Source organism: Bombina bombina, chromosome 8, assembly GCF_027579735.1.
Source record: "Bombina bombina isolate aBomBom1 chromosome 8, aBomBom1.pri, whole genome shotgun sequence".
Taxonomy (NCBI): Eukaryota; Metazoa; Chordata; class Amphibia; order Anura; family Bombinatoridae; genus Bombina; species Bombina bombina.
In genome coordinates this window covers 207,887,814-207,902,844 of record NC_069506.1, presented here as the reverse complement: position 1 = coordinate 207,902,844, position 15,031 = coordinate 207,887,814, and the positions used below count along the sequence as shown (strand labels likewise).

Here is a 15,031-nt window from a genome sequence, read left to right as displayed (position 1 = left end):
TTTTAAGCAACATTCTAATTTACTCCTATTATATTTTTTTCTTCGTTCTGCAGCCTTGAGATAGTTTTTTTAATAAGTATTTCAAACAATCAAAAAAATCCTATATGAAAGTAATAATAATTAAAATGGTAAATAATTAAATTCTATCCATGTAAATAAAGTAACAATTAAGATTAACTTATTCCATATAGGAATTATACATAATTTCCAACACCCTTATAAAATATGTATGCTTCATCTTTTAATATGTTAAATTAAACTCTCACCAATGTCTACAGCATCTATCCATCCTCCATTCCTGTAGCCTTTTTTTGAACGTAGGCTGCAGGAAATAACGTGATGCATTATCTTCAACTGAAGTGTTAAGTGACATGGTTGAGAGAGACAAACGATATATTGTGCATGTAATTTCAGTCCCTTTCCCCTGGCTCCTATTGAAAATAATGGCTCAGGAGATGCAGCAACTGATTGGCTGTATCAACAGCAGTTATAGATGTGGCAGAAATAATTTCAGTTTAATTTAAAGGGACATTCTACTCCAGAATTTTTATGGTTTAAAAAGATAGATCATTTATTTATTACACATTCACCAGTTATTCATAACCAACACAGTTATAATAATACACTTTTATCTAAGCCTCTGCAGACTGCCCCCTTATTTCAGTTCTTTTGACAGACTTGTATTTTAGCCAATTAGTGCTGACTCTGTGGTAACTCCAGAGGAGTGAGCACAAGTTGTCTATATGGCACACATGAAATAGTGCTGTCTAGCTATAAAAAACTGTCAAAATGCACTGAGATAAGAGGCGGCCTTGAAGGGCTTAGAAATTTGCATATGAGTCTACCTAGGTTTAGCTTTCAACAAAGAATACTGAGAGTACAAAGCAAATTTGATGCTAAAAATAAACTGGAAAGTTCCTTAAAGGGACAGTCTACACTAAAATTGTTATTGTTTAAAAAGATAGATAATACCTTACAACCCATTCCCCATGTTTGCACAACCAACATTGATATTTTAAAGGGACAGACAAATAAAAAAAAAACTTGTGTGATTTAAATAGGGAATGTAATTTTAAACAACTTTCCAATTTACTTTTATCATCAAATTTGCTTTGTTCTCTTGGTATTCTTAGTTGAAAGCTCAACCTTAGAGTTTAATTTGCTAATTTCTTAGACCTTGAAGACTGCCTCTAATTTGAATGCATTTTGACCACTAGAGGGCATTACTTCATGTGTTTCATATAGATAACATTGAGCTCATGCACGTGAAGTTACCCTGGAGTGAGCACTGATTGGCTAAAATGCCAAAAAGTCTGTCAAAAGAACTGAAATATGGGGTCAGTTTGCAGAAGCATAGATACAAGGTAATCACAGAGGTAAAAAGTGTATTTGTATAACAGTGTTGGTAATGCAAAACTCGGGAATGGGTAATAAAAGTATTATCTTTCTTTTTAAACAACAACAATTCTGGTGTAGACTGTCCCTTTAATGTACTTTATAACATTTAAACCTCTACATTTTTGTCTATTTCTAAGCCGCTATAGACAGCCTCTTATCACATGATTTTTTATTTGCTTTTCACAACAGGAGACTGCTAGTTCTTGTGGGCTATATAGATAACATTGTGTTCACACCCAAGGAGATATTTAAGACTTAGCACAACACAGTACTAACTGCAAGTCAATAGATAATAAATAAAAAGTCATGTGATCAGGGGGCTGCCAGAAGATGCTTAGATACAAGGTAATCAGAGAGGTAAAAAGTGTATTAATATAACTGTGTTGGTTATGCAAAGCTGGGGAATGGGTCATAAAGGGATTATCTATCTTTTAAAACAATAAAAATTCTATTGCAGACTGTCCCTTTAAAATTGCATGCCCTATCTGAATCCTGAAAGTTTAATTTCGACCAGACTGTCCCTTTAATACATGCTGGAATGAAGGGAACTGGAAATGATTACTTACACGTAAAGGGACATGAAATTCAACAAATCTACCATGCGTATGAAAAAGTATTATTTCAAATGTTGAATATTTTTGCATGAAAAAAGACCTTAAATAAAGTCAGATTTTTTTCTCTCTCCTTAAATTCAGGACAGTCACCCACAATTGCTCTTGGAAAACAGCCCAACTAGTATATATAACACTATATAACCTATAGGGGAAGTGGAGAATCTACAACTGTCAGATTTAAGTTATAGGCATAAATGTTACAGGAGGAAATATTGTTATTATTAGTAGTAGTATGCATTATTTAACCTTTGTGATCAATTATAATATGTGATTTATGTCCCTTTAAAGATACTCAAGTCAAAATAAAACTTTCATGAATTAGAAAGAGAATTTCAAGAATATTTCCAATTTACTTCCATTATCACATTTTGCACAATCTTTCTATATGTACATTTTTTGAAGCTACTGAGCATGTGCACAAGCTCACAGGGTATACATATACTAGTCTGTGATTGGCTGATGTTTAGCACATGATACGGGGGGCTGGCAAATGGGAGAAACAATACATTTGTCAGAAAAAATCTAATGCTTATGTGAAATTCAGAGTAAGTGTTGTTGCATTGTATTTTTATTATGCACTTATTAATTATGCAATTCTACTGTATTTATTGGTCATTTAAGTTGATTTTATAACTAACAGGGAATGAATGTTTTTGCACAATGTTTTTGTTCTAAAAGCTTGCTAGCAGATAATAAAAATCCCCAGAGCTTTATTGTTTTATTGATTTATAAGCATAAAAACAAAAATATATAGTTTAAAGGGATACTAAACCTATTTAATTTTTTTTTATTCAGATAGAGCATGAAATTTTAAGCACCTTTCTAATTTACTCCTATTATCCATTTTTTCTTTGTTCTCATGCTATCTTGATTTGAAAAAGCAGTACTGTATGTTTAGAGCCGGGCCATTTTTTGTTCAGCACCTGGGTAGCACTCGCTGATTTGTGGCTAAATGTAGCAAACCAATCAGCAAGCTCTACCAAGGTGCTGAACAAAAACTGGGCCGGCTCCTAACCTTTTATTATTGCTTTTTCAAATCAAGATAACATGAGAACAAAGAAAAATTGATAATAGGAGTAAATTAGAAAGTTGCTTAAAATTGCATGCTCTATCTGAATCATGAAAGAAAAAATGTGGGGTTAGTATCCCTTTAATACATGTAGTACATTTTAACATTTCCTCTTTAAGATTCATTTAATAATGACTGTAATTTTAATATATAATTTCCATGTCCCTTTAACCAAGATTTATGTTGAGGAAATGGAGTAGAGGAAATAGTGTTAGATTTGAAAAAGTCACACATTTAAAGTTAAATTTGACAAATAGGCAAATGCAATCCTGTTAACGTGTTTTGACTCATTCACTAAAAACCAATTAGCGTTCCTTCTGTGGCTTACAGGATGGATCAAAGAACAGTACCATAACATGTTTGCAACAGTATAGTCATGCCAGCAGGAACAACCCTTATTAATATTTGATGAGACACAAGGACTAATGATAGATTATGCTTTAATTAGTGTACATATAAATCCATTACCTTTATCCACTTCCTAATGTCCCTTTTTTTTACTTTACAATCTATAACAAATTAACAAGAATCAAATTTTATTAAGCAAAGAGGGAAAATGTATTCTTTAGGTATACATATTACCAAAGAAAATGTACTATGTTTATAATTGACATTAATAATTAATTTATTGTAATAATGACAAAGGTTAAGGGCTAGATTACAAGTGGAGCACTAAATTATTGTGCGTCTGCAAGTGGGCAAATTTGCCCATTTGTGGGCGTGCGATAAATAACCAGCCATTACAAGTGGCTGGTTATTGCTACTGCAAGCTCCCAGTAGCAATTAGCGCACAGAAAATTAAAGGGACAGTATACACCAATTCTCATATAACTGCATGTAATAGACATTTCTATAAAGAATAATATGCACAGATACTGAAGTAAAAAATCAGTATAAAACCTTTTAAAAACTTACTTAGAAGCTTCCAGTTTAGCTCTGTTTTAAAGGTTACTGGAACACCCACTGCAAGTGGGAAATAGCAGATACTCCCCCCTCCCCCTTCCTTTGCATATGAAAAGACCCTTTACACAAACAGAAGCAAGCTGGAGTAGGTATACGTCTGTATTCTCCTAAAACTTTCGGACTTGGTTAGGAGTCTGAAAATCAGAGGAATGTTATTTAAAATTAAGCAAAACTATAATTAAAAACAAAAACAAAATCTGTATGGGCTATATAAATGGATCATCTACAAAACATTTATGCAAAGGCAAATCTAGTGTATAATGTCCCTTTAACTAGAGTTTAGATCTCTGGTGAATTTTCTAAAAGTGCCCTACATGCCGTCAAATTAAAAGGCATTATTTTATTTATTTTTTATTAAAAAAAAGTAGTATTTTTTAAAAAAAATAAAAAACATCTACACTAGTCAGTTTTGAGGTTTTAAAGTTGGCGGTTTTGGGGTGTTAGAAAAAAAATGCACTGAAAAGTGCCTTTATATTGCAGTCTATGGGAACTGTGTATTCCCAGTAAATATATATGTACAGTATATGCTTATATACATAAATATATAAGTATATAAGCATATACATATATATATATATATATTTAAAAATGCTGCAATCGCTGCACAGCTTACTCCCTTCGCGGTGCTTAGGTTCTGTGCCGTCTCTGATAGCATCAGAACAGGCCTCCCATTGAAGCCTATGGAAGCACGCTCTCTTAAGCGCAATGCTTCCTAGCAATGTGAACACGAGGTTGCTTTTGCATTGCGCCTAACTTGTAATACTAGTGCACATTAGCATGTGCTGGTATTACAAAGTGAAGTATGCATATCACTTACGTACAAACGATATTTAGAGATATTTAGATATTTACTTGTAATCTAGCCTTAAAGGTAAAGTGTGGTCAAAATCCAAGAGTTGAAAATTTGCAGTAATTATGGCAAAACCAATAGGTAAATTATGGCAAAAAAAAAGTAATTCAAGAGATTATTTTATTTTAATAAAATAATAATACATATTTCTGTGCATAATTAAGAATTGTTTTCAGTTTTTAGTGTACATTAATACAACACTATCAGTCATGCTCAAACATTCATTTAACTAGTTTACGTTTCTATAGAAACAGATTCTACATACGCTATTTTAATGCAAATATGTTTAGCATAGTTAATTGTTGCTTTTTAAAGGGCCATAGGAGTAAACATTTTAAAAAGATGCAGTTAAAAGGGCATTGTTCACATTTTCTATCACAAATATTAAAGGAACATAGAAATAACAATTAGCCTTTCATTATATACTTCTATTGTCAAATTCAGCTTTTTCTCTTGGTTTCCCTTGTTTCGCTTCTTTCCATGAGAGCATACTAAGGTAAGCTCAGAAACATGCACGTGTCTTCTTGAGCACTATATGAAAAACATTGTTACAAGCATTGTTGCAAACACTGTTGCCATATAGCTCCCAAGGCACATGTATGTTCCTGTTCTGTTAATATAATCTCATTGAAAGGAGACAGGATCAGCTCCAAGGGGGGGGCATTAGGGGGCAATGCCCACCCAAATGGAGTGCTGTGCCCCCTCAAAAAATATTGATATGATCATATGCTTTAAAAATAATAACTAAAATATTGAATTGTTATGTAATGCTGCATGCTGGAGGCGGTGTTAGCTCTTGAACTGTGAGGTTGCATCACGCATCGGCAAGGAGCTCCGTGTTTTAACCTCTTATTTGGAATTGGAAGTTAATTAGAGACTTTTCGACTTGTCTTTAACATTATTAATTTTACCTAACTATTGTAAGTTACTCATTTTCTTAAACAATAGACCATGATAAGAATATGATTGTATCATATAAATATAAGTCTATAAATGGCTACCAGCTTTAGAAGCCGGTAGCCATTTATAGACTTATATTTATATGATACAATAATATTCTTAAAGGTTCACAGTACATAGGTTGTATTAAGTAGCCTGATATCCGTTAGTTATTGCGCTAAATCTAATCTACAAAACTACCAGCACCTGAAAACCTTGTATCCTCACTGCTATTGCAAACAAAGGGGTTAATTGCATTGGGGGGTTTAGGGTGCATGGCTGTTTAGGGGACATGATTGAGATTTGAGAATGAGTTTAAGGGTTTTGGATCATGGTGATTAAGGGGTGAATTGTTTTTAAGAAGCTATTGCACTGGGGGTCTCAAGTTTAATGGCTCTCTTTTAGTGCACTGCATAGGATTTAGACTTCATTCTTTTACCTAGTGATTTAGCACATATTCTCCAAATGTTAATCATGGGGGATAAGCCAGCCAGAAGCTACACTTTCCTGCAGAATATCTGCTCTTATTTGACTCTCATTCATGCTTTGTAAAGGCGTGCCCCCTCGTAAAAAAAAATGCCCCCCTCCGATTCATTAGTTCTGGGGCCGACCTTGAAAGGAGATATGTTTCAAGTAAGGATTTAAAGAGAAAGAGGTAAATAATAACAGCGGAACATTGGATAGTTTATTTTAATGTATGCCATTGCTCTATATAAATTATGAAAGTTTTATTTTGATTTATATTTCCCTTTAATATGTGATAGAAAATGTTTGACTAGAATTCCAACTTTTTAAATTCCTCTGTAGCCAAAATCTGAAATACAATACTATGATATAATTATTTTACTTCTTTAAAGGGATAATTTCAGTTGTATGCCATACATTAAAATATAATTTATTTTGTTTTTGTTCATTTGAATGATTAAGGGAACATAAAATGTTGTGTAATTATTAGAGCTTTTTGTACATTCAAAGTGACGTTCTACAAACAATAATAATAATGGATTAATGTTGGTTAAGCATTAAAACTTTGCACACACATTAATCCCTTGTTTGTTTTAGTTGTTTTTTTTTTATTAGCCAGCACCCACCAGCACTTGCTTTACTTAGAAGAGCCAACTAATATTTGTTACTGGAGCAGACAAGGCTTGCTGCTGTCATTTTGTGGTATAGTATTTTATCACCCCTGCTGAGGACAGTTAGTGACATACAGTACTGCCAGTCTTAGGCCACCATCAGATTTGTTGTTTTAACAATGGTATAATGACCATATATAATTATTTCTCAGTCTCTTTATTAAAATACAACCAGATAATACAGGATATTTGAATGCAGTATTAAAAAACAGAAACAATTAGAAAAAAGCAGCTTATATAGGCTAAAGTGGCAAGTATCTAGTGTGACCTCTCCTTACACTTGAGCAATAACAGGAACCTGGCTCTCATAAACCTAAATGGAATGGAACCCTAATGAATGTTATTGCTAACACCTGTATTTATTCTACTATTTCATGTCAAAATGACTGATGTGAAAAAGGTCTATTACACCAAATGTGTGCATGATATGCTTGGCAATTATATACACATGTGGTATGAATTTAATTAATTGGAAGATTGCTAATAAGACCAACTTTCAATCACATCATTCCATTCAAAATGCCAAAGATCACAGAATTTTACAGACATAAAATCATACTTTTGCATCAGCAAGGCCACTCTCAAAGATAAATTAGCAAACTGGATACTCAAGATGTGGTACTTCAGAAAACTTCAGGATAGTCTCCCCAAAAGAGTTCAAGATGTGCTTAGTGCCAAGGAAGGTCACAGTAAATAATGTTTTTTGCTTGAAGAAGCCATTTGTTCTGATAATTGTGTTTTTTTATATTTTGTGTACATGTTTCCTGTATTTTCTGTTTGTATCTTAATAAACAGATCAATATATATATATTGATGGTCATTAAAATATTGCTAAAACAACAAATTTAATGGTGGTCTAAGACTTTTGCACAGTACGGAATATGTGGCAGGGTTTAATTGTAAAGTCAGCAATGTGCACTTCCAATTCCCAGAATTGAAAATCCCACTATTTTCAAAGGTAATTTAGATGAAAAGGAGCAAAAGTAATACAATTAAAGTATAGATCATGATTATGCGTTTTATAATACAACCTCAAGGTTGTCCATGCCCCTTTTAAAGACAAGTAAAATATTTGTTTTCTTTTCAATATAAAACTGAGATATTGATCTACAGTTTAATTACTATATCCCCTGCCACTGAAAGTTTATTAAAAAGATATACTAAATGCTGATTAGAACAACTTTGAAATCTACACAGCTGGGGATCAGGTTCTCAGTAGCAGTGAACCATGCCAGACACACAGCAAGCTATGTGAATTGAAAAGGCAGCTGTTATGTTCAGCAGTAAGGTGTTGGCATGACAGGGTACGTGCCAGTAGTGAGCTTATTTATAGCATACAGTAACTTTACTAATTGAATTGAGTTTTATATCAAACTGCTGTAACTTCAGACATTTCTCTAGCGTTTTCAAGTGCTTCAAGTGATTTGACCTTTCATAGGAATCCTGATTTCATTAAAAGCTCTAAAAAAAAACAGTTTACTTGTCTCGCATTGGCTAAATGGGCTGAAATACATCTGTAGAGATCATTTTAATGTTTGAAGTTTCTGCTTATCAGAGAAATGCATTATAATACAGACTGTGTTCTAGACTGTAAGTAGGAAGCAATAGGATAAGACTAATCTTTCATTTCACTTCCAAAACCAGGTCTATTCGTAAACAGATATTGTAGTTTAAAAATAAACTACAGTTACAAAACTTTTTATCTGCTTGGGACTGGAAATGGTTTGGTTTTCTGGAATAGTTTGGATTTTAGCTATTTGTATATTTGCATCTGCTAATGGGAAAGCTAGAAGAGTGGAATGGGACCAAGTGTAAATAACAATATCTCAAGTAAAGCAATATTTACATGTCATAATACACCTTTTATCCTAACAAATACAACCTAAAGGTAGTTTTACATAAATGTTAGTACTTCTGTATATATTGTACCATCAGAAAGATAGTACAGCACTGTAATCTGAAAGGTAATAGTTGTTGTAGTAAATATAGACTATCATTTGCATTTTAGAACACAAAAACCAAACCAAAAACACAGCCAGAGAAGATTGTACTGATGGGGAAAATAGTAATTTTTAATAATTTTGGGCTAGATTACAAGTGGTGTGATAAACATTTGCGCGAGCAATATTGAAATATCATGACCACGCTAACTTACACGCACATTACAAGTGGAAAGTAAATGCGACGGGCTAAATAAAAGTTTCATCAAGCACAACATAAATACATTAAAATAAAGTATTACACTCCTATATATACTAATAAAAAATATTACATTATTAAAAAAATGGATAAAAGGTGTATAGAATATGACAAGGTATTTGAATGGAACGGGCTATAATGGATAAATACATACATACACATGTCTAAGGGCTCCATGTACGAATCAGCGAGAGCTGCTCCGGAGCCCTTGCGGGCAGGTTCGGCATATGCGAGCCTGCTTCCCGCAATGTAAGAAGCAGCTGTTATTAGACAGCTGCTTCTTACACCCTACGCCACCTCTGAGGCGGCGAGGGAAAATCACTGAGAGCTTGCTCAGTCTCTGTTATTGACAGCCCCTTCAGTAGCGCAAATTAAGGGGCGGGCATTACACATTGCGATGAGTGTGTAATGATACACATATAAAAAATCATCACATATATATATAGAAATATATATTTAAAATTAAATCATTTTCTTTTATGTGTAGAACCTTGGAATGTAAAATATTCATAATTACTTTCAAGTTAGCGCAGTAGGTCTATTGTGTCGGGTTAGCACGCAAGTTTTTTTTCCAGTTTGCGCACTCCATTAAAGTCTATGGGGAGAAGTTTACATGGCCACGATATCCAAAGTCCTCAAGTTAGCTCACATCGGCTTTCACTCACACACACACATTTTAGTTTCAACTTGTAATACGCATGCTAACCCGCACAAGTTAAAAGTGTACTTCTGCGTGTGAGCAAAAGCGTGAATTATTTTTTTTAAAAAAATATTATCTGGATTTAGGAAAATATTTGAAATTCTGGATATGGGGATTCTATTTTGTTAGCACATTTTATATTGGTTTATTTATTTTTTTTCTCTAAAAGCGCCATAGTTTTTTTTTTAACTTTAGGTTTTCAAATTCAAGGCATTAAGAACCCAGTTATTGGCCTAGATTCATTGGTGCTTGAGAAGACATCACAAGGGTCCTTGTTGTAAAGATAATATTGTGTTAAAAAATTATTGCTTCACTTGCATTCAAAATGTTTCACCTATAATGTTGCCATTGCCAAGCATGAGAAATTCATAAATATTTTATTTCCCTCCCAATGCTTCTTAATGTTTTTCTTTAATGAATTTGAAGTTAACTTTTTCATGACAGAGTTGAGTGTTCTATGTAGGGCAAGGGTGCCCACACTTTTTTGTGTTGGGATCAACTTTCCAAATGACCAGCTCAACGAGATCTACCCACTAAAAATGGGCCTTCCTGCTTTTTCAAATAAAGATACTAAGAGAATGAAGACAAAATTATAATAGAAGTCAATTTGAAAGTTTTTTAAAAAATTGCATGTTCTATATCTGAATCATGAAAAACCCCAAAAAGTGTGTTGCATATCCCTTTAAGGTTGCATGATTTAGCAACACATGGATGTGCAAAAGCATAAAGATACAACAGATTAATCCTGACGACAAAAGTAGCCCTGACTTTAATTCAGGTTAACAGGAACCACTCCTTGTGCCATGTTACATAACACTGCATTCAAATTACTGTCACTGACCCCCTTTACTTTGCGCCACAGGCTTGGCCTGATATGACCCAGTGAGGCTTACACAAATCAATAGCGTGCCATGCAGACCATTACACAAACCAATAGCGTGCCATGCAGACCATTACACAAACCAATAGCGTGCCATGCAGACCATTACACAAACCAATAGCGTGCCATGCATGCAGACCATTTCTTAATGGGTCAACACCTTCATTTGCCAGATGCCAATCAGACTTGTTCTTTTAGCATAGCACAGCAGCCTCCGCCTTTACTTTTTCTATCTATTGACGCTTGCCCACCTAACTATACTATACCACTATATCCATTGGGAGAGTACTCACTCAACCATGCTTTTGATAGGCCAATTGTGTTGTCGTTCATAAATCATCTACATTGCTTGGTTAAAATCGATGTCCCTCAAGATCCAATCCTGTAGCACTTTTTGTGTACAACCATCAGACTGTTTGATAACCCGCCCCTTCACCCCCTCAGTAGATAAAGCAGTATCCCTAGCAACCATATTCTACTCATGCCCCAGTGTTGAAATCCCGTAACTTGACCACATCATCCGAGATCTACCAGCAGCAACTTTGGGATCTACTGGTAGATCTCGCTCTACCTATTGGGCACCCCTGATGTAGGGTTTAGTGAGAGAATTGTTTTTTTATTAACTTTTTATGCAACATTTTGAAGATGTTTTCAGGCCCTTCACAGTGGAGCTTATTATATGCATCCAAAGTAAATGGGTAATAAATGTTTTGGCAAGTTTGTTCTGTGAGATATTAGTTTTACAGATAGGTTTTAATAAATCTGGGTCACTGTGTGGATATATATATTTTTTAATACTGATCCTAGCTATGTGTTTGGGCCTGAAGGTTATATACTTACATAAAATTCCACTTAAACTATTGCAACTTTATTCAGAAAACCACTGGTGAGTCAAGGGGCACATTTTCCTTGTTTACCGGTGCACATTAAATAAGCATTAAAGTAGCTGGTTAATGCTCCTGCAAGCTTGCAGTTTCACTTTGTGCTAAGCGCAATTAATCAGAGATCAGACTTAAATATAAAAAGTTGCCCCAAAATAAAGAGGGCTGTTCTTTAAAATAAAAATAAATGAGCATTTAAAAAAAAAAAAAAAACCTGCACTAAGCAGTTATAAGGGGTTAAAGTGGGGGATGTGGGGTGTTCGGAAAAAACCCCCAGCACCTAAAGTGCCTTTACATGGAGGTCAATTAGGGACTGTGTTTCATTATAAATATATATGTATATGCTTTTATACATATATATATATATTTAGTTATTGCTGCCCGACACTGCGTGACTTTCCCCCCTGCGCTGCACTAGGTGGTTTGCCATGGCTGCCGGCATGAAAACGAGGCTCCCATTGGAGCTTATGGAAACGCACTCTCGTGAACGTTTGGCTTCCTTGCAATTGTGCCGCACCTGTAATACTAGCGCAGATTTCCATGCGCTGGTATTACTTAGTGGAGCGCAAATATCACGCTCACGTAAGCGCGATATTGCACGCCACTCATAAGCTAGCCCTTTATAGGCTTAGTATAGAGGTTATTCTTTTAAGTCTTGGATGTCACCATGTTGAAATCTTTCATTACATTCCAGTGCTTACCTGTTTGCACATGCGCAGCAACTCTCCTTCAATTAACTATAGTGAAACCTATGGCCCATAATGGCAGCACCCATAATTAAAGAGAGATGCATGAACTGTATTTAGTGCTTAGTGTTTCTTTACATGATCGCATCAGGTGTTTTTTGAATAATCCAATGAAGTGACTGGACTTTAAAAAAATGTAAATGATACATATAATTAATTAACATAAAAACCATCACCTGAGATTGTATACAACACTAAAGCTTAAAGGGACTTGAAACCCAATTTATTTATTTTATTATTCAGATCAATTTGTGTTTTTAAACAACTTTCTGATTTTCTATTGTTATCTAATTTGTTTTGTTTTCTTGATATCCAATGTTGAAAATTATACCTACTGCTCATTAGCTGCTGATTGGTGGCTGCACATATATGCTTCATGTTATTAGTTCCCCAATGCATTCAGATAGCCCCTAGTAGTGCATTGCTGCTTCTTCAATAAAGGATACCAAGAGAATGAGACAAACTAGAAAATATAATTAAATTGAAAACTTGTTTAAATTTGTATTCTCTAACTGAATACAAAAGAAAAAAAATGGTTTTCATGTCCATTTAAACACATTTTCAAAGTTGTTCCTGATAAGCAAACAGCTAATAATAGGATAACCGTGTTTAAAAAAAAATGTTCTAACAAAACAGTGCATTTTATTTTTAGAATAGGGTGTTCCATTGAAATAACATAACAATTAGCAGGTTCTGTCCAGCTGTGAATTCCTGATTGAACATTTATTTTTCTCATTTAAAAGGCTTCACATGAATAAATAGTAACACACTGAAACACATTACAAGTTGTTCTATTACATTTACTTTACTGTCTGTCTACATAAGTAATAAAGGAATCTATATTGTACAAACACAATATCTTGACAACACATCAGGATATGGTAGCATTCAGGCATGACTGGCTTTTTAGACAATTAATCCTTTCCTTACACTTTTTATCCCCTCTGGTCATTGGCATATTGCATATTACTTCCCTTAAAGGGACAGTCTAGTCCAAAATAAACTTTCATTATTCAGATAGGGCATGTAATTTTAAACAATTTTCCAATTTATTCTGTTCTCTTGGTATTCTTTGTTGAAAGCTTAACCTAAGAGGTTCATATGCTAATTGCTTAGACCTTGAAGGCCACCTCTTTTCAGAATGTATTTGAACAGTTTTTCACCACTAGAGGGTGTTAGTTCATGTGTTTCATATAGATACCACTGTGCTCATGCACATGAAGTTACCTGGGAACCAGCACTGATTGGCTAAACTGCAAGTCTGTCAAAAGAACTGAAATAAAGGGGCAGTTTGCAGAGGCTTAGATACAAGATAATCACAGAGGTAGTAAGTATATAAATATAACTGTGTTGGTTATGCAAAACTGGGGAATGTGTAATGAGGGGATTATCTATCTTTTAAAACAATAAAAATTCTGGTGTAGACTGTCCTTTAACATTCTCATTTAACCCCCATCACAGCCTCTCAGTCTTTCTTTCCCACTCTGCTTGCTAACATTTTACGCTATAACTCCTGCTTAGTGACTTTTTGTATTTTTTCTCATAGAGTCATCATAATGACACCAAACTGAACTGCATGTAACTGCTTGTAAGCCTACCTGACTATTGTGTGTCCTCAACCAATCACAGAGGAGTTTTACTTCTTGAGAGCAAATTCTCCTTCAAGATAGCAGTCAGTTCTGCTTCAATCAAACCATGAAGGGAGAGGGAATAAGGAATGAAGTAAGACAGTGAGAAATTCTGCCGTATGATATAAATAATAGAAAATTAAGGCTGGATAAAAGAAGATTTAATCTCCAGCAACGTAAATGTTTTTTTAACTTTAAGAGCAATAAACTTGTGGAACTCTTTGCCTAAGGAGGTAGTAAATGTCAATACCATAGATACATTTAAAAATGGCTTAGATACATTTCTGGCTAGAAAATGAATTCAGGGATGTGATTTCTTGTGTTAAATGGGGCAGCTTTTTAATGAGATTAAGCTCAATTGTATATCAGGTAGGATCTGTATAAACTGATCTCGGTGGACTTCTGTCTTCTTTCAACCTCATCTACTATGTTACTATTTTATGTTATGGCAGGAGCATGCACATGTCTTATGCCATCTGGCAAGGAGTGTTTGCATCAATATTAATATGTCATACATTGTTGCAAATACTGCTGCCATAGACTGGAAAAGACACATGCACACTCCTAAGATGCTATTAGCCTACCTAGGTTTACTCTTCAACAACAGATACCAAAAGAACAAAGCAAATTTGATAATATAAGTAAATTAGAAAGATGTTTACAATGGCATGCTCTATCTGAATCATGAACCTTTCATTTTGATTATAATGTCTCTTTAAATGTTATATAATTTGGCTGCCCCCTGTTAGTCATGAGGCTAAAATCTAACTGCTATCAAGAAATGAGATATGTTATTTGGAGATAAGCCAAAAGTAAAGAAAATTAATTTTAACTGACTAGGTGGAAATGGAATGGAAGATCACATAATTCACTAGGCAGCCTGAAAGAGATTTATTTTACTACATGTATGCAAGTATTACATAGTGCAGTTTTTCTGTAGTTAGTGGTTCCAGGTTTTTTTTGCTCCTTTCAATGTTTCTAGTGCCAATATAGTAATATTACTAATATAGTAGGGATTTATTCAATAT

The 15,031-nt window shown here is 34.2% G+C and overlaps 1 protein-coding gene across 1 annotated transcript in view; it reads right to left on the bottom strand.

Annotated features, from left to right (window-relative positions):
• Positions 1–15,031, bottom strand: part of SYT3 (synaptotagmin 3) — a 248,623-nt gene that overhangs the window by 173,640 nt on the left and 59,952 nt on the right. The window lies entirely within an intron of this gene.